Source organism: Kogia breviceps, chromosome 12 (genome assembly GCF_026419965.1).
Source record: "Kogia breviceps isolate mKogBre1 chromosome 12, mKogBre1 haplotype 1, whole genome shotgun sequence".
Classification (NCBI taxonomy): Eukaryota; Metazoa; Chordata; class Mammalia; order Artiodactyla; family Physeteridae; genus Kogia; species Kogia breviceps.
The window spans coordinates 37480578-37508093 of record NC_081321.1 but is presented as its reverse complement, the minus strand read 5'-3'; the positions used below and the strand labels follow the sequence as shown (position 1 = coordinate 37508093).

At 40.9% G+C, this 27516-nt stretch overlaps 1 protein-coding gene across 8 annotated transcripts in view; it reads right to left on the bottom strand.

Moving 5' to 3' along the window:
* Positions 1-27516, bottom strand: part of PCED1B (PC-esterase domain containing 1B) — a 275588-nt gene that overhangs the window by 241571 nt on the left and 6501 nt on the right. For all 8 annotated transcript variants that reach the window (XR_010835797.1, XR_010835798.1, XR_010835799.1 and 5 more), the window contains exon 2: positions 10274-10352. The gene's annotated coding sequence lies outside the window, so the exon portion shown is untranslated. The remainder of the gene's footprint in view (positions 1-10273; positions 10353-27516) is intronic.

The window sequence follows — 27516 nt, the reverse complement described above, 5'->3', positions numbered from 1 at the left end:
GTGTTGAAGCATTTAAGAGACGGTCCTCCACAACGCTTTCTTGTAGGAGTTGGTTCTCCCTAGAGCATGAGCCCTTCCAGGGCAGTGTCATACCACCTTCATCTTTGTGTCCTTGTGGCTCAAAATATGAGGTTCACAGTGTCCCTGGGTTTATATTACTAAGATAACCCAAATGTTAAATGGACTCTTCAGTCTTACCAAAATTTAATGATCAAAAAAAACAAAAAAAAATCAGACTGCTTCTAAAGCAACTGAATTCAGTGGGAAGAAAAATGTATTTCTCTTTGAAATTTGAAGTTATATAAGTCAAACTTCAAAGAACACCAGCACATTCTTTCATGCTGCATATGTTTTTTTGAGCTGAAGAGCTCAAACCTTTGGTGCTCTGACACTATGCTTCCCTGAAACTGTAGCCTGGGAAATCAAACTTCACATTGGACCAACCTCTACTATGTGTTGGTTATTGACTTGGCAGAGAACAACCTGATCAATAATTACCTGAAAGAAAATGCTCGTTTGATCTAAAAATGAAGCTCATGTTTTCATGATCAAAGCAGCTTCTCAAGGAGAATCATACCCTTGCATTGATTATGCTCTCACATCCTGACGCGGAGGCCTCCCGAAACCTTTCTCACTTGACTTTCAACGTGAGGCTCCTTCTCTTACGTTTATATTCTCTACCAGGCAATAAGAATGTGATGGAGTATCTTTGTGTCTTAAGGGTCTTGTCTCCCTAGTCATACTCAAAGTTCCTTGTGTAGAGAGATACCATATTTTGTTAGTAAAGTTGGGTCAGATACTATGCTGGACACGTTGTCCTTGTCAACTACAAACCGTTACCCAATACTTCCTGGGTGAAATGCGCTTGCAATTCATAATTAAGTGATTGGTTGAATGTCTATTGACTGAATGGAAAATTGCTTATTGAAGTCAGTCTCAATGCAACCAGTGGACTTCCCTCTTCACTGACCCATGCCTGCAAAACTCGCATTACACACTCTAAACTCAACCAAGTGGGGACAGAAGTGATTGTTGGCTGTCCTCTGAATCAGTAATTTACATGACAGATTGTTCATTCTTTTCTCTCTCTTTGTTCATCTACTTAAAAAATGTTTTTTATTGTGGTAAAATACACATGTACCATCTTAATGGTACATTAAATACACATTTACCATCTTAATCATTTTTAAGTGTGCAGTTGAGATGTGTTAAATACATCCATCATGTTGTGCAACCAACAGTACCATCCACCCACACAACTCTTTTCATCTTGCAAAACCGAAACTCTGTACCCATTAAACAATAACTCCTCCCGCTCCCAACACCACTAGCCCCCAGCAACCACAATGCTACTTTCTGCCCCTATGATTTTAATTATTCTAAGTACTTCATGTTAGTGGAATCATACAGTACTTTTCTTTTCATGACTGACATTTCATACGGTGTATGTCCTCAAGTTTCAACCATACTGTAACATATGTCAGAATTTCCTCCCTTTGGGGCTTCCCTGGTGGTGCAGTGGTTGAGAGTCTGCCTGCCAGTGCAGGAGACACGGGTTTGAGCCCTGTTCCAGGAGGATCCCACATGCCGCGAAACGACTGGGCCTGTGAGCCACAACTACTGAGCCTGCACGTCTGGAGCCTGTGCCCCGCAACGGGAGAGGCCGCGACAGTGAAGGGCCCACACAACGCCATGAAGGGTGGCCCCCGCTTGCCGCAACTAGAGAAAGCCCTCGTGGAGAAACGATGACCCAACACAGACAAAAATTAATAAATTAATTAATTTTAAAAAATAGGACAGGAAAGGAGGAGAGATGGGAAATATTTTTTAAAAAGAACTTCCTTCCTTTATAAGGCTGAATAATATTCCATTATGTGTATATACCACATTTTGCTTATCCATTCATCTCTTGATGGACATTTGGGCTGCTTCCATGTTTTTGCCATCGTGAATAACATTGCTATGAACATGACTTCATGTTTACCTACTTTTTAGCTCAACAAAAGTCCAGAGTAATAATTCATTAGAGACACGAACACCATAAGAGGACTGGGAAAAGCAAGAGGATTCATGAACAATTTCAGCCACTAGCAAATATCCTTCAAGCTATCTATTTAAGCCAGTTCTAAACTCCATTGCATTATGTGGAAAAATAAAGTAGAATCTCCATTTTACTAGGTTAAAAGTCACTCAAGGGTTCCATACACTGATCAAATCTCAATATGTTTTAGGATCAGAGAAATGTTTGCTAGAAGGGATATGCGAGACCATCAAGTTTAGTGATTCCCATTCTTGGCTGCACATCAAAATCACCTAGGGCTCTTAATAAAAATACTGATGCATAGATCCCATTCCCAGAGATTCCGATTTAACTGGCCTGGGGGTAGGCATCAGTACTGTTCAAAGTTTTTTAGGTAACTAATGTACAGCCAGAGTTGACAATCACTGATATAGCTCAACCCCTTCCTTGCCCCCATTTAGAGAGAGAAACGGAAATGATTTGCTGAAAGTAACACAGAAATCAGTAGAATGATGCAAACAGGAATTTTAAAATCCCAAATCTAGTACTCTAAACCTTTTGAAACTTCTTTTTACAGTACTCTGCCTCCAATTCTGTTCTGTAGAAAGTGCAAAAATATAAAGTACTATCAAGCAGGTGATTTTTATTCAACCTAGGATAATTTAAATTGACATTAAAGGCAAACTGGAAAGTTTATTTTAGTTTTCACTTCAATGTCTGAATGGCAATGAATCCAAAAAGTGAAAGAATTCTACCTATTATCAGAAATCTGCCAAAGGAAGAAAAAGTCTGTGTGTGCCTTGAAATATTATACACTACTATAATTAAATAGATTAATTGGAGGCACAAAGTTTAAAGAAGAGAAGAAAACAGAGATGAAATAACAGGACTGATTCTAAAGATGATTCCATTCTGCTGTAAAAGTCAAGTAATGGAAACCCAAGAGGAAATACAAATGGCCAATACATATGAAAAGAGCCTCAGTCTCACCAGTGGTCAGGAAAATGGAAATTAAACTACAGCTTGATTTATCAGATTAGAAAAATTGATAACATCCAGGCCTGGCGAAGACATGGGGAAAAGGGGAATCCAAGGCACATTTGGAACATGTGTCACTTCCAAACAGTCTCTGAACAGGAATGTACAGACTACCAAAGATCTTGGGAGAGGAAGTCCTTGGGAAAGACCTGTTGTTCTTCATTAAACATGTTATTTTGCCTTCCACTCAGATTCTTGACAGAGAGAATCCCAAAGTGGGAGTTCCTAGCTTTGGACCAGTCTTCTGTGGCTTTTTTCATGGTCCAGATACAGGAGACTTTTTTTTTTTAATTTTTATTTTATTTTTAACATCTTTATTGGAGTATAATTGCTTTACAATGGTGTGTTAGTTTCTGCTTTATAACAAAGTGAATCAGTTATACATATACATATGTTCCCATATCTCTTCCTTTAAATTCCTACTTTCAGCTTGAGTGAGTTTGAGTCCATTTTGCCACTTGCTATTGATGAGTCCACATTAATACAGAAAGTAAGCACTTCATGCAAAAGTTTCTTAGGGTGGCCTGGCTGCCAGGGCATATGTTCCAATGAACCCAGTGAAGTTCTGATTTTCTTCCTTAATCTCCTTGAAGCAAAATTTGTGTACACAAAGGACCCTAATTCTTTGTCTTAGGTCCTTGTTTAGTGTGTATGGATCAGCTCCTGAGAAGCTCAGCAGTGTCTGGGCTACTCTTCGTCTCATGGGCCCTTGCTCCCATCCAGAGCCCACTCCAGCAATGGATCTCAATGTTCTCGACTGGAGAAAGCAATGCTCACCCACTCCTCCATCCTGGATTCCTCAACACCGTGCACATCCACGAGCTCTATACTCCTAGGTGGTAACCTTCTCAATAGCTCAGTTGCTGGCTGTGCACCTCCCACCATTTCCTGAGTGCTTGCTGGTATCAGGACAGCACTTCATTCTGCCATATTCTCATTTTGTCCTCCAACAATCCTATAAGGTAGTTATTATTTTTATTTCTATTTGCATATGAGAAAGCTGAAGTTTAGAGTTTAAATGCCTTCCATGAGGACACCTAGCGTGTAATGGGCCCTCTTTTTTCTGATTCAGGAGTGTCACCTGCATGTAAAATAGTTTTGAGGAGTGAAAATATACTCTTCCACCAATTTCCTCTTTTAGGGATACTATATCTGAACACATCCCTGAGGAACCAGTTAATGTGTGGGATGCTAACCCCAGGCTGGTGACTCCAGTGACTAATCCCTGAGCCACCTCCACTGAAGGAAGGAGCCTCTGCTGCCATTGCTGCCACCTGCTGGAAACTGGTCTCTCTGCCCAAGCTGATGTCAGGGCCATGCCATGGCCCTCCCTGGTGCTTTAACTTCCATCCATTGCACCCTCTCCTTCTTCTGGGACAATGGTCAAAACCTCAACAAGTTCTCCCCCATATGTCTTCTTAAATTGGGGCCCCAAGGGCTTCCACCTATGTGTTCCCACCTTTTCCTATTGGGAGAAGAGAGAACAGCCTCCTTCCTCCTAGAGCAGAGCACTTGCTATCCTGTCCCATAGAGCTGGCCGGGAAAAGCAGGACAGTGTCCTGTGGAGATGGGTGAGGCTCTGATCCCAGCGAGATCCCCAGCCTCTTCATGTGATGCAATACGGTAACTCCTTGGACTTATGACACTTGGTACAGCGTTCTCCAATCAGAACTTCAGGAATCTCTCATGAATATGAATCAACAATGAAGACTTGATTATCAAAACTGATGGCACCCCCTTCCTCCCACTGACTTCAAACAAAGAATTTAGGTACTCTGTGTACAGAAAATTTGCTTCAAGGAGATTAAGGAAGAAAAGCACAACTTCAGTGGATTCGTTGGAAGATATGCCCCGGCAGCCCAACCACCCTAAGAAACTTTTACAACATGAAGTGCTTGCTTTCTGTATTAATGTGGACTCGTCATTAGCAAGTGGCAAAAATGGACTCAAATTCACTTAAGCTGGAAATAGGAGTTTTTAATGTCTCCTGTATACTAACCATGGAAAAAGCCACAGAAGATTGCTCCAAAGCCAGGAACCCCTCTCTGGGATTCTCTTTGTCTCTAATCTCTGCCTCTCTCCGCAGGCTGGCTTCACTCTGTCTGAGTTCAGAGGTGCTAGTGGAGAGTTTGAAGGGAGAAGAGGATAGGCATGGAGAACAGCATCCCAAGCTCACATCCCCTCCCCTCCACAACCAAGGGGAAAACCTTCCCAGTGGCTCCACTTAGAAAAATCCTGGAGAAGGATTCAAATAGTCCTCTTTTGGATCATGTGACCATCTCTGAGAAATGGAATGGTCTTTGTTACCATAAGAAAGAGGAAGGAGTACTGGGCACAAAATGAAAAATGGCCATTACCGTTCTACATAATGAATAAATGTTTGTAAGATTTACATTTATTTTGTTCAATTTTCATCATCAATTTTGTTTAAAAAAAAAAGCAGTTTAAATAGATTCCCATGGAGAGAATCCCAAAGGAAATTAGGAAATCCCATTGGAAGTTAGGTCTTAACTTATTATCCATATTTTTTCCTTTATCTCATTTGTCACTATTTTAATTATATGCTTATGGTATGATCATTTGATCATTTTGATAATTGCTTGCCTGCTCGACTGGAATGTAAACTCCACGAGGGCAAGGATATCTTTATTCACCATGATTTCCTCAGCACCTAGAACATTCCTGGCATACAGTTGGCATACAACACATCCTGTGAATGACTAAATGAAGAGTCAACTCAACCTTTGCTAGACAACGTAAGGCAGCACCAGGTGACTCCAAAGTTAGAGAATCATAAGAAACAGCAACAGAAAGAAAGAGGAAATTAGATGAATGCCTGGAATTAGAAGATCCAACTAGGATTTCCCTGGTGGCACAATGGTTAAGAATCCGCCTGCCAATGCAGGGGACACGGGTTTGATCCCTGGTCTGGGAAGATTCCACATGCTGCGGAGCAACTAAGCCCGTCCACCACAACTACTGAACCTGCACTCTAGGGCCCGTGAGCCACAACTACTGAAGCCCATGCACCTAGAGCCCGTGCACCGCAATCAAGAGTAGTCCCCGCTCCATACAACTTGAGAAAGCCCACGCGCAGCAACAAAGACCCAACGTGGCCAAAAATCAATAAATAAATGTATTTTAAAAAAAGAAGACCCAACTAGCCTCACCATTCACGGCCAGCAGGAAATCCACAGAACAGAAACATGGTAATACCAAATAATAAGGGTCCAATGAGATAAACATCAAAAATTTAAGATGGTCGTAAAAGAAAAAGGTTCAAAGTTCTAGCTAATTCTGAAATTAAAGTTTACAGAAAAAGTTGACATTTATATTATGTGAAAAACAGAATTTGTTTAAAAAAACTACCACCTATCACTATATTTCTATTTGACCCAATTTTCAGATGGAAATATCATCAAGCCAGACATCCAGAGAGATCTCCTCATCGGCCTGTGTTTAATGGAACTACACACTCATGAAAACACACTGCTTGGGTGCTTCACTGGGTTGTGCTAAAAATTATGGCCTTTCAAAGACTCTCGATCGCACATGCTCTTGCCCTATGCACACTTGAATAAAACACGACTCTTTGAGCTTCTGTTAATTAAGCTCTCAGCTCCCGGTGACCTGGACTTCCTGAGGCCAGGCCATGACACTGGCTCCACAGCATAGTTCTTAACACACAGAGAGACGCAGATCTGGGGGAGAGGGTGCCGTGCAGGGGAGGCTGTGGGCCCTGAAGTGCGTTTGCCACGGTGGGGAAATGCCATTCCGCCTGGATGAGGGCCAGGGCCCAAGACACAAAGAAAAAGGTTGGAGGAAAAAGAAAAAAAGCATGCTCTGACAGGAGGAATTTATTTTTTCTTTAAATTTCTTCTAAGAAAGGTGGACAATGAGAAATTTTGAGGCTGATGGGTGCCCTGTAGGAAACCAAGACTTCTGTGAGGTCAGGGGAGGGTCCCTGTCATATTGCGATTTATAATAAGAAATATATGTTTGATCCCATCTCTGACACAGGGATCCTCAAACCCTTGTAAATTCCTAAGCGAGTGACATGAGCATTCGGAGGATCTTTATTTCTAATGTGGTGACTCTGGGTGGGCTCCTGGATGGCTCCTGGATGGGGGCTGATCACCAGAAAGACCAAGCCACGATTAGAAGCTTGGAATTTTTAGCCTGGCCCCCAGTTCTCTAGAGAGGGGAGAGGGGCTAGAAGTGGAGTTAAAAATTGATCACACTACATGAGGAAGCCTCCATAACATAAAAGCCTACTCATATAAAAATAGTAGTCCGGGGGCAGGGGGGTGATGGTGGGGGGGGAAGAGATGCCAGGTGGGTAAACATGTGGAGATTAGGGGACAGTGGCAGCCTCGGCGAGGGCATGGAAAGTCTGCGCTCTTTCCCCACACCTTGCCCTATGCATCTCTTCCAGCTGGCTGTTCCTGAGTTATATCCTTTTATAATAAACTGGTAATCTAGTAAGTAAAATGTTACTCTGAGTTCCGTAAGCCACTTTAACAAATTAATCGAACCCAAGGAGGGGGTAGTTGGAATCTCCAATCTACAGCCGGTGTATCAGAAGCCCAGCTGACAACCTGGACCTGTGACGGGTGTCTGAGGAAGAGGAGGCGGTGGCGCCGGGAAGTCATGTAGGATTGACCCCTTAGCCTGTGGGATCTGATGCTATCTCCAGGCAAATCCCCGCACTGAGAATGGTAATGAGACTCACACAGAGGGGAAGGGGCAGCGAGTGACCCCTGTGACCCCCCCAGCAGGAGGTTTCATGCCTCCCCTCAAGGAACTGCGATGACAGTCAGCATGGGCACAGGTGAGTACAGAGCCAGCGGTCTGCTGATGCTTTGTGACTTTGCCTTTCCTCAAACACCCGTCGACTGGGCTGGCCAGAGCAGTTTCCCATAGGAACCCACTTTCCTTCCCACTGTGCAACTCTCCCCCACAAGTTAAGGTATTTTCAACACAAGTACCTAGCAGTTAGACTTAATTCGAAAAACAGGAAAAAATTGTGCAGTAAGGAGAAATGTGAAGAATTTATGCAATGAAACAGTTCTTGACTTTAGAAAGAGAAAATGGAAAGCACCAGCTCCTCTACATCGGCAAAATAATGGTCTTGGGGGATTCACGCAGCAAAGCAGAAAGAGCTCAGACCAGGCATCAAAGCAGTTACCTTGAGCAATGGGTCTGGCACACGCAGCTGGGTGGCTTTCTGTGGTAGGTTACCCTCTGGTCCTGTTTTCCCTTCTGTAAAAGGATACCTACGTTCTCTTCCAGATTTAATTTTCTAACTTTCATAGAAGTTTCTCAATTAAAAATGATAAAACTTGCTAACTGCATCATTGTTAGGATATTTTTCTACTCTTTACGGGAAGATATAGGGAGTATGTTCCAACATGGACGAGGGCATGAAATGGCTACGAGATTGTACTTGTCACATTAAAGCATCAACTCAGTGCATGTTCTTTCAAAAGACACCAGTACTTTGTCACTCTTTCAATCACCCATGCTCCACTCACTTTCCCCTTGTGACCTTTATTCTTCCAGAAGCAGTTTTAAAGCTGCTTCTTACTCGAACCCTTTTTAAAGGACCAAAATATTTTTCCTACAAAAATCCGAACAGGATTTACTGAATAACAATTTTGGGTAAAGCATTGACAAAATAAATTTTTAAATTCAGTGTTGAGCAATGGTTTCCACCCACTTTGCAAATAACCATATAAGCATCCCAGGGCATCTTATTTTCCTTTTTCATTCCCAGGTCTCCCTTACCTCAGGCCCTAGGCTCCTCCCACTGAGTCGAGCCCCACCCATTGCACATGCGCAGCACGACACACTTTGCTTCCACCCTCCCATGTCTGTACTGACTGCAGGATAATGTCTAAAGCCTTGACTCAACCCTGGGACACTTCCTCACTGGTTCACGTCTATCTGAGCAGCCCAGCTATCGTTACCCCCTTAGTCTGTGGCCCTGTCTCTGGGAAGATTCTCAGTTCTAGGCACATCCCAGACCTTTCCCACTTCGCTCATTCTCCTTACTGACTTGGAACATCTTCCCTCCTTTTCTCTGGCATTTGAATCCTACCAGTTTTTCAAAACCCAGCGGAGACCCCCCTTCCTCTGTGGAGCTTTCCAAGAGCTCTGCATCTTGAAGGGCACTATCCTTACCTTGTATAGTCCACTGCCTGACAGAGCAAAAATGACCACATTAGACTCAGAAGTATTCCCTCATGGGGCCACGATTTCCTTTGCAGTGCTGAGTCTGCTTTTAGTCAGCACTTAAAAGCTTAAGGGCCCCCTAAAACATGCTCAGGTGAAACAGGAGTCAAAGTACAAAGGTGGCCCCCCTGACTAGTCTCAACGGAAGGAGACTGGGAGGTGCGGGGATGAGCCAGCTTCCAGGGAGATGGAGAACCCCAGGAGGTGCCAGAGGCACCTTCTCTTACCAGGTGCGGTCTTCTGAGTCCCAGCTACTTTTTTTTTTTGTGGTACGCGGGCCTCTCGCTGTTGTGGCCTCTCGCGTTGCGGAGCACAGGCTCCGGACGCGCAGGCGCAGTGGCCATGGCTCACGGGCGCAGCCGCTCCGCAGCATGTGGGATCTTCCCAGACCGGGGCACGAACCCACGTCCCCTGCATCGGCAGGCGGACTCGCAACCACTGCGCCACCAGGGAAGCCCCCATCTACTTTTTACCACCTTCTCCCTCCCTCCCTCTCCCAATCTTTTTAGAGTAATTAGAAGGGGATGAGTAAAAGTTGAATTCCTTAAGACCTGGGTTTTTTCTCCAGAGCCTAACACAATTTAACCTTAATCCTTGCCCCAGTGGGTCAAAGTGAACTTTTGACCCAGGTATGAGCAAGGTCTCTGCAAGTAGATGTTTGGCGGAGGCCCGATAACCAAAACATTCAGAAGATGACTTGCCCAGGGTGATAATGAAAGTGATGATATAATTCATTTACATTGAGCTCTTACCATGTGGCAGGCCCTCTTGTTGTACCTTTCATTCATGCATTTAATGCTCACAACACTTCTCTAAGTTGGGTATTATTCTCTCCATTCTACAATGAGAAAATCTTTCATTTCCAAAGGTGAGTTGCCTTTCCCCAAGTTATACCGCTACTGAGTGGCAAAGCTGTTTTTGTTTAGGGGAAGAACCTTAGCTGAACCTGCTTTACCATGAAACCACAGGAGAGAAACTCACATGTTTGCAGGAAGTAGAGTCCTCAACACGTTCCAGACTTCTCATATGGTACCTCTGGGATCTTAGGGCATCTCATTACCTGAAATATGAAAATGGCATAAGTTTAATTATTCATTTTCCATCACCTTTAATGAGGGGATTAACTGCCGTGTGAAACAAAAGGAAGCAGTCTGACCTTCAGGCTGTCAGGAAGTGATAATTAACTAAAACCTCCAGTCAGTGGAAATGGACAAATGAAAGTGTTTCACTGCTCTTGATGCAAATGAGCTGTCAGAGTCACTGATGGAAGTCACATAATGGAGCAGTGACAATGAAAAAATAAACATATGCCCAAAATAGACATTTTCTAAATTACAGTTTGTTTACAGATGCTCTTCAGGAGTTTCCAAAGCTCCTCCGACTCACTGCTGTCTTAGGGTTTTGAGTGTGTGTGTGGGGGTGGGGGGGTTGAGTGTGTGTGTGGGTACAGGTTGCAGCACCCTGGCTTGCTAGGAGGACAGGGGAGGGGAGGCTGTGTGCATGGGGGTGGGAATTGTCAACAAAAATAATCAATACATAATCAATGATAAGAACAGAAAAGAGTTTTATTTGAGCCAAACTGAGGACTAGCCCAGAAGCCTACTTCCCAGATTACTCTGAGAAACTGCTCTGGAGAAGGAGGGTTTTCAGCACAGGTTTATATCTTGTCAGAAAAAAGAACATTAAACAAGTCAGGGTTACATTTCTACAGTGTTTCAAAAAAAAAAAAAAAAATACCAGAACGTACACAGTGAGTCAGTATGGCCTTGGCACCTGGGAAAGGAGTCTTTTCATCAAAGGAGTACCAGCATTGCATCCCAGGAAGAGGGGTGTTTAATCTTAAGTTTTAGCATGGACATTCTTTACTTCTGGTCAGTGTGCCGTTTTCTTTGGTAATTAAAGCAGATGTGCGATGTATGTTTGAGAGGCCACAAACAGGCTGTTTTCATTTAAAGTTTAAATTAAATCATGTATAAGCCAGAATGACTTCCCCATACCTCAATATGTGACCATTTCTTTTCCCTTTTTTTTGCGGTACGCGGGCCTCTCACCGTTGTGGCCTCTCCCGTTGCGGAGCACAGGCTCACGGACGCACAGGCTCACGGACGCACAGGCTCAGCGGCCATGGCTCACGGGCCCAGCCGCTCCGCGGCATGTGGGATCTTCCCGGACCGGGGCATGAACCCGTGTCCCCTGCATCGCGGGCGGATTCTCAACCACTGCGCCACCAGGGAAGCCCGTGACCATTTCCTTTATCAGGGTCCATTCAGTCTCAGATTCGAGGAGCATCAGGCAAGTGGAGACCTGTTTGTCTCAGCCCCAGGACCAACTGATTGGTTTTTCATTACTTGGTTGATTGGTTTGACCAAAAGTTACAGTGGGAATGATTCATGGAAGCATTCTGCTGCACGGCATGTAAACACAGCCTTCTAATCTAGACCTTCTTTATTAAAATGGTCACAGATAGGGCTTCCCTGGTGGTGCAGTGATTGAGAATCCGCCCACCGATGCAGGGGACACGGGTTCGTGCCCCGGTGGGAAGATCCCACATGCCGCGGAGCGGCTGGGCCCGTGAGCCATGGCTGCTGAGCCTGCGCGTCCGGAGCCTGTGCTCCGCAATGGGAGAGGCCACAGCAGTGAGAGGCCCACGTACCACAAAAAAAAAAAAAAAAAAAAAAAAAAAATGGTAACAGATAGCTGCGAATTACTACTGTTATGAAACTCATGACTTCATCACGGCTTCTGGCCTAGCAGACGGAGCCACGTTCCGGGCAGTGCTCCAGCGCCCGGCTTGTCCCCAGGCTTTAATGAGCACAGCCCGGTAGATGCGACGCAGATGACAACATGGCATACTCCTTGCCCCACTCTGTTCCAGAGTAACACGTTTTTCAAAAGACCATCGAGCCTTGAAAGCCTCACACACGCTGCATGATATATAAATATATAACTGCCCCGAATATAGCAAAATGAGTCGCTATTAATAACTCAGAGTCATGGAGATTCAGGCAGTCCAGTTCCTCTGCCAAAAGTTAAGAATGTTTGCTCAGTGCTTTGATTTTTTTCTTTTTTTAAACTCTGTTCTTGATTTGCCACAGTACATTTCCTATTTAGATACTCCACTGCGTATATGTCAGACTTTATCTGTGACCTTACTAGGACATACCAGAGCATACAGGACGGGAACGAAAAGCCTTTTAAAGCTACTGGGGCTTTCAAAATCGTGCCTAACAAACATTTTCCATTTATCTCTACCATAGCAACCGTCACCTTTGCCTTATATGCAGAAATTGCTAAGGGGCAAGTGAAAAAAACTCCCTAAGTTACTTACTTGATTATAATATTGTACTATTAACTGTTTCTTGAACGTTTACTATCTCCAGACACAGTGTTTCTATACATTTGCTAAGCTTTGCATCAACCCTACAAAGTAGATCTTACTCCTACTTCACAAACCAAGGCTCAGAAATTAATTAACTGCCCTGAGCTGACATGCAAGTGAGTCTCAGGGCTGGAATTCAAATTCAAGGCTCCTTGGCTTGAGCCATATGAAACTGTCAGTTGTCAATCATTTCTGACCAACAATGGTGATTTGATGGTTCAACCTACTACTACAGGGTGTTGGCCCTGAAAGGAAACCTAGAATCTCCTTCTGACACATCACCATTCATTTTATCAGAAAATTTTCCAATGCAGTACTGGGAGGAGGAGGAGGGGAATTGGTCAAATGATCTATTTTTTTTTCCACCAATTATTATTCCCATCACAAATAGGGACATAATATAAAACTGCACCAAAAAAATGGCAAAGCCTGTCAAAAACTCTCTATTCTACTCACATTCCCTGATACATTCTATCTGAAAATCTCCACATGTAATCATGCTCATCAGACTTTTCCAAGCACTGAAATGATTTCTAGTATTTAAAAGCTAGTGGTGGGCTTCCCTGGTGGCGCAGTGGTTGAGAATCCGCCTGCCGACGCAGGAGACACGGGTTCGTGCCCTGGTCCGGGAAGATCCCACATGCCGCGGAGCAACTAAGCCCGTGAGCCATGGCCGCTGAGCCTGCGCGTCCGGAGCCTGTGCTCCGCAACGGGAGAGGCCACAACAGTGAGAGGCCCGCATACCGCAAAAAAAAAAAAAAAAAAAAAAAAAGCTAGTGGTGTTAAGATATAATTTTGATAGACCACACGTTTTAGTGAGGAGGTAGGCTATGAGTCTATAACACATATACATCAAAAAGATAATTTGGCAAGAGCAATTTAGTTTCTCGGGAATTACCTGAAAGTCGATAGCATTGTGGCTTAGATAGGAGCTTTTGTCCATGACAAATTATGTCTCTGCATTCTCTTAAAAATGGTGCAAAATAAACCCAACTCTTTAATTCACAATTTTCTCCATTGATATAGTTAGAATGGGAACTATTAAGGTGGCTAATAGTAATTATTGCATTTAATATGTGATGGCTACTGAAGAGTAAACTGTTAAATGCATAATTGGGACGGTTTAGTGTCACAAGTTTGGCTCAAAAGGTAAATAATAAGAAAAGGGTCAATGAGTCTTAGACTGAGATTTCAGTCAGGGGAAGAATCTCATTTTACTGAAGGGGAGACTGAGACAGAAGAAAGCCAAATAAATGACAGAGCCATTCAACTCATTGGTGATACCTCAATGACTAGCGTTCAGTTCTCTTGACTTCTGAGTTAATGTTTTCCCTCTCTAAAATCATAGTCTGGCTCCACGTAATATTTCATTTCTCCTTATCTACATTTCTTTTCCGTGAAGACATCTGGAATGAATAATAAGAGCTGTGCCTAACAAATTAATACATTAAAATGAACTCAATATCCTGGGTGATTATATTTTAAGATGGGATAAACTAGATTCTTTAGATTTGTTGAAACAGGATGATCAAATAACTTTAAAAGTAAATTCCTACGGATCTATTAACAGAATCCAAAGTCTGACTGGCCTTTCTCAGGGTCAGAAAAGATTTCCTTTCTATCTGACCCTTTCCGGATTCTCTGTTTACCTCTTGTATGGGAGGCATCCGATTTGAGATAATGAGGATTTCACATGACTCACGTTTCTGACTCAATATTATGAATAGAAATCTGAACCATCACAAAGTTTACGATAGCTTTACCATATTACTTGTGAACCAAATGACACAACCAAAGGGGAGAAGTACCCTAAATAAGAGAATACCTAATATCCTTTTAGTATAATGATAAACATACAGAGAAAGAAAAGGAAAATAAGTATATTCATAGACGGATGGATGATTCAGTTGGTTTCTACATTAACAATGACTCATTCTGTAAAAATTGGCATGTTTATAAAATAATTCATATTATTGTACCAGAAAAGACAAGCACATAATATGCTAGAGAACCAAACATGCTCACAAAATAGTTTTATTTCCATATATGACTTTCTTGAGTGTTCTGAATATTACTCTGGCCTTTAATGACATAGAAAAGGGGAATACAGTGTTAATGGTTGTTAGAAAAAAACATTCTTTTATGCATGCAAATACTTTTTCTAAAAGAGTATTTATAAATAGTACTGGATTCAAGAGTTTCTATTAATAATCCTTCATTGGCCTTAGGTCAAGTCTGTGAGAATGGCCCCTTTTCCAAGGAAGAAGTGGAACATTGCACAGTGTAGCCCTTTCTTTGGAGCCACTGGGTTTATGCACTGACACCTGCATTGATGAAAATGTGCTGAATGTCCTCATTAGAATGTCAGCTTTATGACTGGCAGGTAATGGATGTGGGCTTGTGGATTTATAGGCCAATGTTGGGAGTGCCCAGATGGAACAGGAGGTTGTGCTGGCTCAGAAAAATCCCTTTCAAATGCCTAAATTGGCTCCTTTAATCACGACCTTGTGACTATGACTGGGCCACCTCTAAGTCTTCTTTTCCTGGGCTAAGTAAAGGCTAATACTGCTTTCCTGTCTTTCTCATGCTCTTCAAAGCTTTCTAGCAGGGCTCCCAGAAGTCTACGGACATGTGGAAGTCCAGATGGAGTAGCAGAAAGGAAAAGCAAAGTTCCTAAAAAGGTAATATCTGAATATTAGTTCTGACATTCTAAAAACATTCGAGAGAGGTGGAGAAAGAATATTCGTTCAATTTATGTATATGACATGTATCCATCCAAATGAACGCTATAGGTGTCAGCCAGTGTCCTTAGGTGCTAAGTAGGCAGATACGGTGGGGACGTAATCCCTATTCTCAGGCACTTACAATTTGATAGAAGAGTTTTAAGTGTGTGGGCACGCGGCGCAGAGTGTGGGAGGACAGGGAAAGGTTTCTGTGTAATGATAAGTAGCCCTTTTAGGCAGACAGAATGGTTAGCTACTGAGATAATAGAAGGTGCTCTGGGAAGATTCCTAAAATATATTCCAACCAATGCCCAAAATGATATTGGGAATTGTTATTCCTTAGTGCCTTCTGTTGCCTTCTCAGTGCGCTGCTTTTCTGAAATGTTACTGGAAAAGTCAGACACTTTGCTAGTGGGAAAGTTTTTCAGATCATGTTCTTTCCTCACAGGACAGAGAGGGGGCCACACCAAAGCAGGGTGCCTGGGGAGAAGGGATCCATCAAGAGATTGCTGGTTGCTAGGAGTCCAGCCTCACTCGAATTAACTCAAATTAAAAAGAGGAGTTAACTGTAAAGATAAAACCGGCAACCTTACAGACATCCAGAGGCAGGAAACAAAGTCCAGCTGGACTTCATAGCGACCTAAGCTGGGAACTAGAATTTCACTGGGTCTCTAGTCTCTGATTCTCTCTCTCTCTCTCTCTCTCTCTTTTTTTTTAACTTTCTCTTTTGACTCTTCTCCTTGATTTTTAAGCATATCTAATATCTTCCCTCTAAAGACTTGGCCTCCTCTGATTATTCATAATTTGGCTTTCAAGCAACTTTGTTTGTACTTGACTTTGGCGTGCACTGGTGCCAACCTCAGCCCAGACGGGACGTGAGCTCGGAGCGGGAGTCCACAACCATCGATTGTCGTTTCTGTCATTTGGCTCAAATTCTTGAGAGAGTCTGATCGTGCTTGTCCATGAGTCTACTCCTGGTCTATTCAGACTGGGGCAAGGTGGACATGGGGTGGGCTCAGGGCTTGTCCTTTATAGCACAGACTGTGAACAGCAGGAATCCTCAGGGACAGGAACTGGGGAGGAGACACACAAGTGTCCCAAAGCATGTCAACCACTACTCCAGACCAAACGTTTTCCCCTTACAGTGTGGCAGTGGGCGAGCCTCACTTGCAGAGGGGCAGGACCTTGTCTGCTATGGCACAAAACCGAGTAGCACTGTGTTGGGAGCATGGATGAAAATGTGGTTTCTGAGTCTCCATCCCTTTTCTCCCTCTGCTACAAATTTAACAGAGCGTCAGCTGCTGCTTCAACGGTGGCACTGCCATCCCTGTGAATGGGGCCAAGAGAATCTTTGGGTAAACAGAGGAGACAGAGCTAGGTACTGAGGTTCTTTTCATCCATTCATTCGTTCAGTTAGTTAACCTTAGTAATCACCTGTTCTGTTCTGCCTTCTGCTAGAAGAGTAGGAGACCCTTACATACTCCAAGAGTTTATTTTATTCATGGCTCTTTGGGGTATGTGTTTGTTGACTTTCCACTGAATACAATCTAGATATCACCAGTGAGAAGTTCCCAAAATACTCTTGGAATCTGTTGTACCTAAAAATTTCTAAAAGCAGAGTATTAATAAATACAGATACATAAACAATGCTTATTTCTGGTTCTGAAAACTGAGTTCAGTCCAGTGCCTGGAAAGAAAAACTAAGCAGAAAGACTAAAATAAACATAATATAATCCATCTCACTTCCCCTTCCTCACTCCTGCGGCTTTAATGGGAGCTTCCAGCTGGGAGGAAACTTATTATGTTTGCTACAGGCAGATATTTATGTCTGTTTTGAGTTTTAAAAATCTAGATTAAGATCTATAAAAAAGAAGGAAGAGGGTGATCATTTAAGAAGTTGTAATTAAATTGTGTATTTTGAGGGATGTATTTTCCATACCCACACTTATCTTTGTAGACAGATGAGTTATTTTAGGTATTTCTAGTGGATACAGATAGTTAAAGACCTGAACTAGGCATCAGGGGACTTGGGTTCAGTGTAAGGTGTGTAAATGTGGGCAAGTCTCTTTCCTCCCATGATCCCCACTTCTTTGTCTTTTTGGCTTATCCATCAAGTTATTAACAGTATCAACTGAGAGCTGAACGTTAATGCTCTTTGAACACTGGAGAACACCATTCAGTAAGTGTTTGAATTTGACTGAGTAAATTCAGGACTTTATTGAAAAATCAGTATTACTGCTTGACCTCGATACTAAAGTTGTCTTACCCAAACTTACAGTCTATTTTTGGTGATTATTTAATCAAAATTCTATCTCAAATATATTTAAACCAGCATACTTAACTCACATAGTGGTTGCGTTGCAAGTTTATTTTTGAAAAACTATGCAGGAAGGAATAAAAAAAACACTGAAAAGGGTAAGTGTATGGGTATTTATAAATTACTATTGACTGTACAAAACAATAAATGTAATATTTTTTGTAGAGTAAAATCTATGTAGAACTAAAATGCAAAACAGGAAGAACAGAAAAGTCAGGAAGGGTAAACAGTTTAAAAGTTTTAAGGGTCTGATAATATCAGAGGAGTGGTAAAATAATAATTTGTATAATTCTGTAATCAATCAAAGATATGTGTTGTATTCTTTAGGATAACTACTCTCAGAACAAGAAACTAATGTATTATTTGTAAGTTATTAGAATAAAAACATTAAATAATTTAAAATTTTTGAATAATCTAAAAGAGGCAAAAAAAGGGGAAAAGGAACATAAAACAAAAAGAAAAAAGGAATATAAAAGGGACGAGCCTAATAAAAAATGAAAAATAAAATTTTATCTAGAAAGCTAGTTATGTCAGAGATTATACTGAATGTAAATGAACTAAATTTGAAGTATAAGACTATGATTGTCAGACTAGATTGAAAAAAAACCCGTATGCTTTAAATATAATAATAATGTTTAATGTAAAAGAAGAGACAAATAACACCAAGCAAAAACTAACAACAACAAAAAAAGATTGTGTAACTCTACCAATATCAGGCAATGTGAACTTTAAGATAAGAAACATTATTAGAGATAAAGACAGACAGTTTATAATTGTAAATGGGGCTATCCAATAGGAAGATATTACACCTTCTCTATGCACTCAGTAGCATTGCTTCAAAATAAATCACACCAAAATGGACAGAACAAAAAGGGAAAATGTTCAAATGAGCATCACAGTGGGAGGCATTAACATATCTTTCTCAATAGCTGGTAGGACAAGCCAAAAGTATAAAATCAGTAAGGATATAGAAGATATTAACAGTACAATTAGCAAGCCTGATCTAGTTGCCATGCATGTAAAATTGCACCTATTAATGACCAATTCATATTCGTTTCAAAGGTACATGGAACATTTATTAAAATCAATGTACTGTAATATAAAGTCTCAACAATTTCAAAATGTTGACATATTTAAGAATATCCTCAGTGACCACCATGGAATTGAACTAGAGATCAATAATGAAAATAGAAAAAAAACAACTGCTAAAATTAAACAATACACTCTAAATAATCCATGGGATGAAGAAGAAAATAAAAAATATTTTAAACTGAATAATTAAAAATACATTTCAAAGCTTATGGGAAGAATTTAAATGATGCTTTGAAGGAAATATATAGCCTTAAAAGCATATAGTAGAGAAGAAAAAAGTCTTAAAATCAATGATTTAAGTATTAATATCAAGAAACTAGAAAAAGAGCAGCAATCAAACCTAAGGAAATAAATGATGGGGACAAAAACTGAAATCAAGGAAATAATAATCCAACATATAATAGAAAACAATCAACAAATCCAAAAACTGGCTTTGAAAAGATTAACAAAATTAATAAAACCAAAACTGATAAAGAAAAGTAGAAAACCCACAAATCAGCAACAACAGCAATAAAAGGGAGGATATCACTATTGATTGCACAATAAAAATATTCCAAAAACAACTTTATGCAGATAAACTTGACAATTTGCATGAAATAGACAAATTTGTTGAAAAACACTCCTTACCAAAGCTGATAGAAGCAGAAATAGAAAATATGAATAGTTCTGTGTACGCTTTAAAAATTTGAACCCATTATTTAAAATCCATTCCCCAAAGAAAATTCTAGGCCCAGAGAGCTTATCAATGAATTTTCCAAAAATTTAAGGAAAAATAACACATGTAATTCTTCATGAAGACAGAAACAGTAGCAGAACTTCCAGACTTTTAAAAAATAAAAACAGCATGAACTTGATTTTAAAACTCTGACAAGCCTTCTGAGAAAACTGCAAACCCATCTTTCTCATAAACATTATTTAAAAATTCTTAACTGAATACTAGGAAATCAAATCCAGTGGTATAGTAAACTGAGGACAGTTTAGTCTAGGTGGGCAACAGGTTTAACATTCACATGTCATAAACTCAGTTAACCACATTAAAAAGGAGTAAAATCACATGATCATATCAAATGCAGAAAAAGTATGATAAATTCAACATTTACTTGTGATGAAAACTTTTAGCCAAGTAAGAATAGAACTATCTTAATGTGATGAAGAATGTTTACAAATTACCCCCCAGCAAACATCATTTTCACTGAAAATGAAACTTTCACTGAAACCTTCTCCCTAATATTGGGACTGGGTCAAGAATGGCCACATTGTAACTGGACGTCTAACCAGGGCAAAAGGCAACAGGAAGAAATAGAAGTCATGAAGATTGAAAAGGAAGAAATAAAACTGTCATTTCCAGACAGCATGATCATGCACATAGAAAATTTCTAAAAGATCTACAGACAAATTCTTAGAATTAATAAGAGAATGTAAGAAGGACACTGGATATAAAGTCAACATACAAAAATTAGTTGCTATACACTGAATGTTTGTGTTCCCTCCAAAATTCATATTTTGAAATCCTAACCCCAAAGGTGAGGGTATTAGGAGATAGGGCCTTTGGGCTCTGCCCTCATGAATGGGATTAGCGCTCTTACAACAGTCTCCAGAGGGATACCTAACCCCTTCCACAATGTGAGAACACAGGGAAAAGCCACTGTATATGTATGAAGAAGATGGCCCTCACCAGACACCAAATCTGCTGGCACCTTGATTTTGGACTTTCCAGCTTTCAGAATTGTGAGATATAAATTTATGTTGTCTATAAGCCACCGAGTTTATGGTATTTTGTTATAGCAGTCTGAGCTGATTATGACATGAGTCATGGTTGTATATACTGGCAATAAACAAATAGAAAATAAAACATTTATAATAGCATGCCAAAACTCAAACACTTAGAAACAAATCTCATTAAACATGTACAGGACCTCTAAACTAAAAATTACAAAACATTATTGAGAAAAAAATAAAGGAGAGCCAAATAAATGGACTTGTTATGGATTGGGTGACTCAATATTGTAAAGATATAAGTTCTCTCCAAATTATTACATACTTCTATGTACTCTCAACCAAAATCCAAACCATGGGATAATTTTTCCAGAAATGTACAAATCAATTCTAAAATTCATATGGAAATGCGAAAGGCCAAAAATAGCCAAGGTATTCTTGAAGAAGAACAAATGTGAAGGACGTATACTATATCAGGAAATATTAATATAAAGCTAAACTGTGTGATACTAGTACATGACCAGATAACTGTCAACGGAACAGACCCACACATATATGATCACATGATTTATGACAAAATGACCATGCAATTCAGTAAAGGAAAAAGGTTGTCTTTTCAAAAAATTGTGCTGGGTCAATTGGATATCTATATGGGGAAAAAATGTCTATTGACTTCTACCTCACTTTACACACAAGAATCAATTCCAGACGTGTCAGTCCGTTCAGGCTGCTATAAAAAAAATACCATAAACTTTGGCGTTTGGTGAGGGGCTTGCTTCCTCATTCATGGATGGTGTCTTGTTGCTATGACCTCACATGGCAAAGAGGATAGGGATCTCTCTGGAGCCTAAGCATCTCCCAATGCCCCACCTCTTAATACCATTACCTTGGGGGTTAAGATTTCAACATATGAGTTTGGGGCAGAAAACAGATATTCAGACCATAGCAAGATGGATTGGAGAACTCAGACCATAGCAAGGTTGGATTGGAGAAATAAATTGAAAGATAAAACAATAAAGCTTTTAGAGGGAAGCATCTTCATGACCTTGGACTAGGCAATGCTTTTTAAAATAAGAAATAAAAAAGAAGGAAAACAAAAGAAAAACATGGTGATAAACTTGACCATATTAAAACTAAGAACGTATGTTCACCCAAAGTGAGTAAAACAGCAACCTACAGGGTGGGATAAAATGTTAAACATATATATTTATACACATTTAGGTAATATATATGATAAAAAAACACAGATCCAGAAATCTTAGAAAGCTCCTCCAAACCAATAAGAAAAAGATGGACAGTTCAACAGCAAAATGGGCAAAAGACTTATAAAAGAGGTTATGTAAATAGTGATATAGTCACATAGTGGAATACTACGTAGCTGTGAGAATAATCTACTACTACCTGCAAAAATATGGATGAAACTCTAACGCATAGAGTTGAGCAACAGAAGCCAGACAAGAAGAGTATATATTTCATGTATACAGTGTATCAGAACAGGCAGAACTCATCCAGCCGTCAGGAGAGCTGTTATCGTTGGGCATTTAGAGACTGGAAGGGAACATGGGACCTAGTGGGTGCTGGTAAATGTTCTGTTCCTCGATTTGGGGGACTTTGTTTTGTTAATCCTCTTCTGTACGTGCTACATGATTCTTATCTCATGACTGTCTTTGCCGGAACTTTTTTTTTTCCTTCAAAATGGTTGGACAGAACTCAATTTCTGCTTATGTAATTGTTCAGTTTACTTTCGATATGCATATTTACCATTATGTTTTATTGAGGCTCTGCAAGATGTCTGCTTCTCAGGATTATTTCTGGAGACTGACTTCTTCTCCAGGTAGCTCCGCAGCTTTCTGAGAACTCTTTCTGATGAGTTCTGTGTTCTTTGTCCATCTCCCTCTCTTCTGATCACCATTCTGCCTTATTTTTTGTTGTTCTGCCTTTGCTACTCTGTTACTGTACTGATGAAGAAAGAGGGAGAGATTATCTTCAATAGGAAGAGCAATTTTCTGATTGGGGCAGTCATGATGTCATTGTGTATCTTGCGTGATTTAAGATTTCACTGATTAACTGCTTGGCATATTCTGCTCGGGGATGACAGTCCAGCCAACCTGAATCTGTGGACTTGTTGGCAGACATACCTCTCCTGTGGCAATGGATTTGTCATGCTTGATACCACTAAACATTAAACTCATCAAACGAACTACTCTTCTCTTCTATTTCGCACTCAGTAAATTTGTTTGTGATTATAAACTTGGCTTCCCAAAGCTTCTTCTAGGCAGAAACTATGATTAGGACCATATCAAGTTCTGATCCACTTGATTTTTGCTTTAAATTCACAGGTAGGTATTCTTTTGGTTTATATTATAAATCTTTCTCCACACAACAAATTAACTCTGGGACATCAAAAATATCAAGCTTGGACCTGCCAACATGGGCTATTTTGATGCTTTCAAGGTAGTCCATCTGGAGAGCCCACCGTCCAGCTTTCCCCCGAGACACAGCCTACAAACAAGCAAACAAACACATTTTTTTTTTTTTTTTTTTTTTTTTTTTGCGGTATGCGGACCTCTCACTGTTGTGGCCTCTCCCGTTGCGGAGCACAGGCTCCGGACGCGCAGGCGCAGCGGCCATGGCTCACGGGCTTAGTTGCTCCGCGGGATGTGGGAATCTTCCCGGACCGGGGCACGAACCCGTGTCTCCTGCATCGGCAGGCGGATTCTCAACCACTGCGCCACCAGGGAAGCCCAAACAAACACATTTGATACTCGTTGTGTCAATGTTATTCTGCTTATGAAAATAGAACTAAGGTGCTCAGTGCCTTCCCAGCAAAGGAGATTTAGGAAAGAGGAGTTCAGATGTCCAACAGTTCTAATAAATATAATTGAGTAAATAAAAAATTCCACTTTGAGATAAATGTGGACAGCTGCCACAAGAGCCTGTTTTTTTCCATCATCCTGCTGTTGCCGTTAAGTAGGAAATGTCAGTGAGCAGACTTATCCTCCAGCAACTTGTTCAGATTTGCACCTGACCTCTTCTACATAACAGCTTCCAAGGAAAGCTTCCTTAGTTTCCTACCATGCATTTCTATCACAATGCAAGAGGCAAGCAGCAGCGTGTCAAAACTGCTCTCCAGAGAGAGTGATTATTATTTTTTTAATTTTGCTTTTCCCTGTAGTTCAAAACCCCTTTGGGTACCTTCCAGTGTGTATAGACATTGCCAGTCGTCTCTGCTAACTAAAGGTCTTCACCCAGGATGTTCCCCACAACCTGCCAGCTTCAATTCCCCTGGGGCTTTGGGCAGCCCAGGCATGCAGACTGGCGGCTCATTCCCATCTGCAGCAGCTGAGAGTACCATGGAGAGTAAGGCAGGGCTTAGCGAACAACAGGTTCTCCAAACGAGGACAAAATGAAGACCTGTTGTGCTCTGGTACAGCCCAGCTCAGGGGAGCCATATAATTAGTACAAACATCACTGTGGTGAGATACCTCTCCAGATCTGTTTATTTTGTACACAGACCTAGCTTCGGTTCCATTAGGTTCAACAAACATTTGTTAAACATCTGGGCTGTGTCAGATCACATCCAAGGCACAAGGGCAATAAGGTTGAACAACACATGAACAGGACTCACTGTAATATTTTTTACAGCTTTATAGTTCCCAAAGCACTTTCCACACGTCTCATCTCCATCAGCCTCATGAACTCAAATAGAGCCTACATGGGTACTGCATTTCCATTTCACAATTGGGAGACTTCAGAGTCTGAAAGACCAGCTCAACTTCCCTAAGGTCACACAGTTAGTAAATGTAAGTTCTGGCACCAGAACCCAGAGATATGATTCTTTATTCAATGCTCAATTTTACCACATGGCCCTTTTTGTTTTTTAATACATTGCCCTCTGGCATACAATTAGAGGATGTTTCAGGCCCTTTGCACATGACAGGGGAGAGAGATGCTACTTTCCTTGCTTGTTATTCTCCATTGTGAATGGTGTGGATAAAATCCTTCTGAGCCAGAAGGATTCATATTATTGTTGCTTAATTCTGAGAGTTCACTTTCATCACTGACTATTCAAATAGTTTCTCCTGAATGATGTTTTTATTTGCATCCAATTCACTCTGTTGAATCAGCTACTTGGTCAACCAAGAAATGGTTGACCTACAATTAGAAAAAGTAAGACCTAAAATTCTACTTGTATTGGAATTTTCAGTGCCCAAAGTACATATTTTCTGTTGCAAATATTTTAGCTCTTGGTAATATCCAATTTGAAATGGAATGAATTATATATTGTCTTATATCCTATAATTATTCTAATAACACTACAAATTCCTAGAGGAGAGCAACCATATCATGGGTCTGGGAGTGTGGCCAGAACTAACAATATTTGCTGAATGGAATTTAAATTATGGCTGACCCTTCTACTCCCTAATGGGAAGCATTAGAGTTAATGGTTGAGCATGAGATCAGAGAGAGGTAGACTTGGGTGACAGATATGGTTCTACCACTAATCTTGGGCAAGTTATATAAATCAACTAAGCCCCACGGCCCTCATTAGAAGATGGGGATGTTAATGACCGTCTCTTAGGACCCCTGTAAGAATTAAATGAGAAGCCTGGTAGATGGTGAGAATGAATGTTGGGTCTTATTATCAAGCCCACTTCCTTGGATCTTTCCAGAGGTCCTTCTGCCTTTTCCCCATTTGAATACAATGTTTCTTTCCACAAGCACAGACTGAAAGGTCAGAGTTTCAGAGCCAATTACTCACGGAGCATTCACCAAGAGAGGGCCTTGGATTTGCTGAAAATAATTAAATTAGTATTTGCAACAGTGCTGGTTATATAATAGAGTATTTATTATTTTCTCTCTCAATTTTATGTTACTCTATTTTGTGTAAATGTTGACTAGCAAATAATGATTGCTTCCAATCGGATAGTTCCTTGAATAATCAAGTATCACCTTAACAAAGGTACGATAAATTAATTACTACTACAGGAAATCATATTTTTTAAAGGACATAAAACTGGAGTCTGAATGCTTCATCTAGTTCTCTAAACTGGGTTTGTTAAAAATTATCCTTATTTTTCAGAGACAGAAAATTGGCCCCAGTTTTGAGAGCTATAACAGCATTTAAGAATTCAAATAGACGATCCCTTCAGGCTAATAAAAAGCAAAGTGAAAATTAGAGCACCTACCATTTATGACCAGTCATAAAAGGAACCATAATGCTACATGCATGGCTTTAAGACTGAATTTCATAAAGCAAATTTTCATCTGCTTATTTCATTCCGAAGGCTGAGAATTCAGAGTATTAAAAACAAAGAAAGAAAAGAAAGGTCTGCTTGTTTCTCTTGTTACATAATTATGACAAAGAGAAAACCATCCTTTTGCAACACTCTCAGGCACCTCACAATGGATTTATTCTTTCAGCAAAAATAAATTTACCAGGGCTTCCCTGGTGGCACAGTGGTTGGGGGTCCACCTGCCGATGCAGGGGACACGGGTTCGTGCCCTGGTCTGGGAGGATCCCACATGCTGCGGAGCGGCTGGGCCCGTGAGCCATGGCCGCTGAGCCTGCTCGTCCGGAGCCTGTGCTCCACGGAGGTGGGAGCCACAGCAGTGAGAGGCCCACGTACCGCAAAAGAAATAATAAATAAATAAATGAATAAATAAATTTACCAGTAAGATTATAAATGGCATTCTCTGATTCTCTACAGTTTTTCTGTATCTTCCACTTTTCCTACAAGGAATGCATAGTACCTTTAGGATTAGGAAAAAAGGTTTTTAGTTGTTACTTTTTTTTTTGCTTCTCATTGAAAAACCAATGGTGGTATAGGGCAGGGGATCACGCTCCTTACAAAGGCTGGTCTAAAAATGTTTTGTGAGCGGGAAGGATTCACAGCTGCTGGGAGTTGATCCCAACCAAGGATGTTGAGTTGCAAACCTGGGAATATGGACAGTTGGCCAACAAGAAATATGTGAGTGACTATATGTGCCTCATTCTAGTAAGACTTGTGAGCTACAGTAGCACTTGTGTATTGCTAAAATTCTCAGGCTAAAGAATAGTGCCCGGGGCTTCCCTGGTGGCGCAGTGGTTGAGAATCCGCCTGCCGATGCAGGAGACACGGGTTCGTGCCCTGGTCCGGGAAGATCCCACATGCCGCGGAGCAACTAAGCCCGTGAGCCATGGCCGCTGGGCCTGTGCGTCCGGAGCCTGTGCTCCGCAACGGGAGAGGCCACAACAGTGAGAGGCCCGCATACCGCAAAAAAAAAAAAAAAAAAAAAAAGAATAGTGCCCGGAACATAGCAGATACTCAGGAAATATTTGCCAAATAAATGACAGTTGTGCTAAGAGGGGACAGCAATTATTATCTCAAACCAGGGAAAATCAGAGTCACTTCCTGCCTGAGAAGCCAGAAGAGGGTTTGTTCTCTAAAACTAGAGTTGCTGAATATTAAGTAGTAATCACAATAAAGAAGAAACATTGATGTATATGACTTAGTCATCGGTGACTTTAAACAATGATAAGTTGTCTCTGTGATTTTTCTTATCACAAAAGCATTGCAGAAAAACAGAAAATGCAGATAAGAGAAGAAAAATTTTAAAACCACTGTTATGATAGGTATATATTCTTTCAGATTACCTTTGATACATATATATAATTAATATACATATGTATTTTCTTTTACAAAAATTGGAAGAGCACGTTTTTGGTAATTTTTTGTTATGTCACCAGATATTTCTCTGCCACATTATTTTTAATCACAATATGGCACAATGATGGATGCATGTACATTTATTCACCCACATCTCTGTTGCACATTAAGGATACACTTTTTTTTTCCTCTGAGAAATGATGCTGCCCCTTCATGATTGAATACTTAATAAATTAAAGTGATGTCTCAACTATAGACAACGTGCCCTCAGTTGCTTTTCCTGAAGCAGCCATGAGACTGACATCACTGGGGAGAAAGAGCAGGAGTTTGTGTTGGCCCGGTGCAGC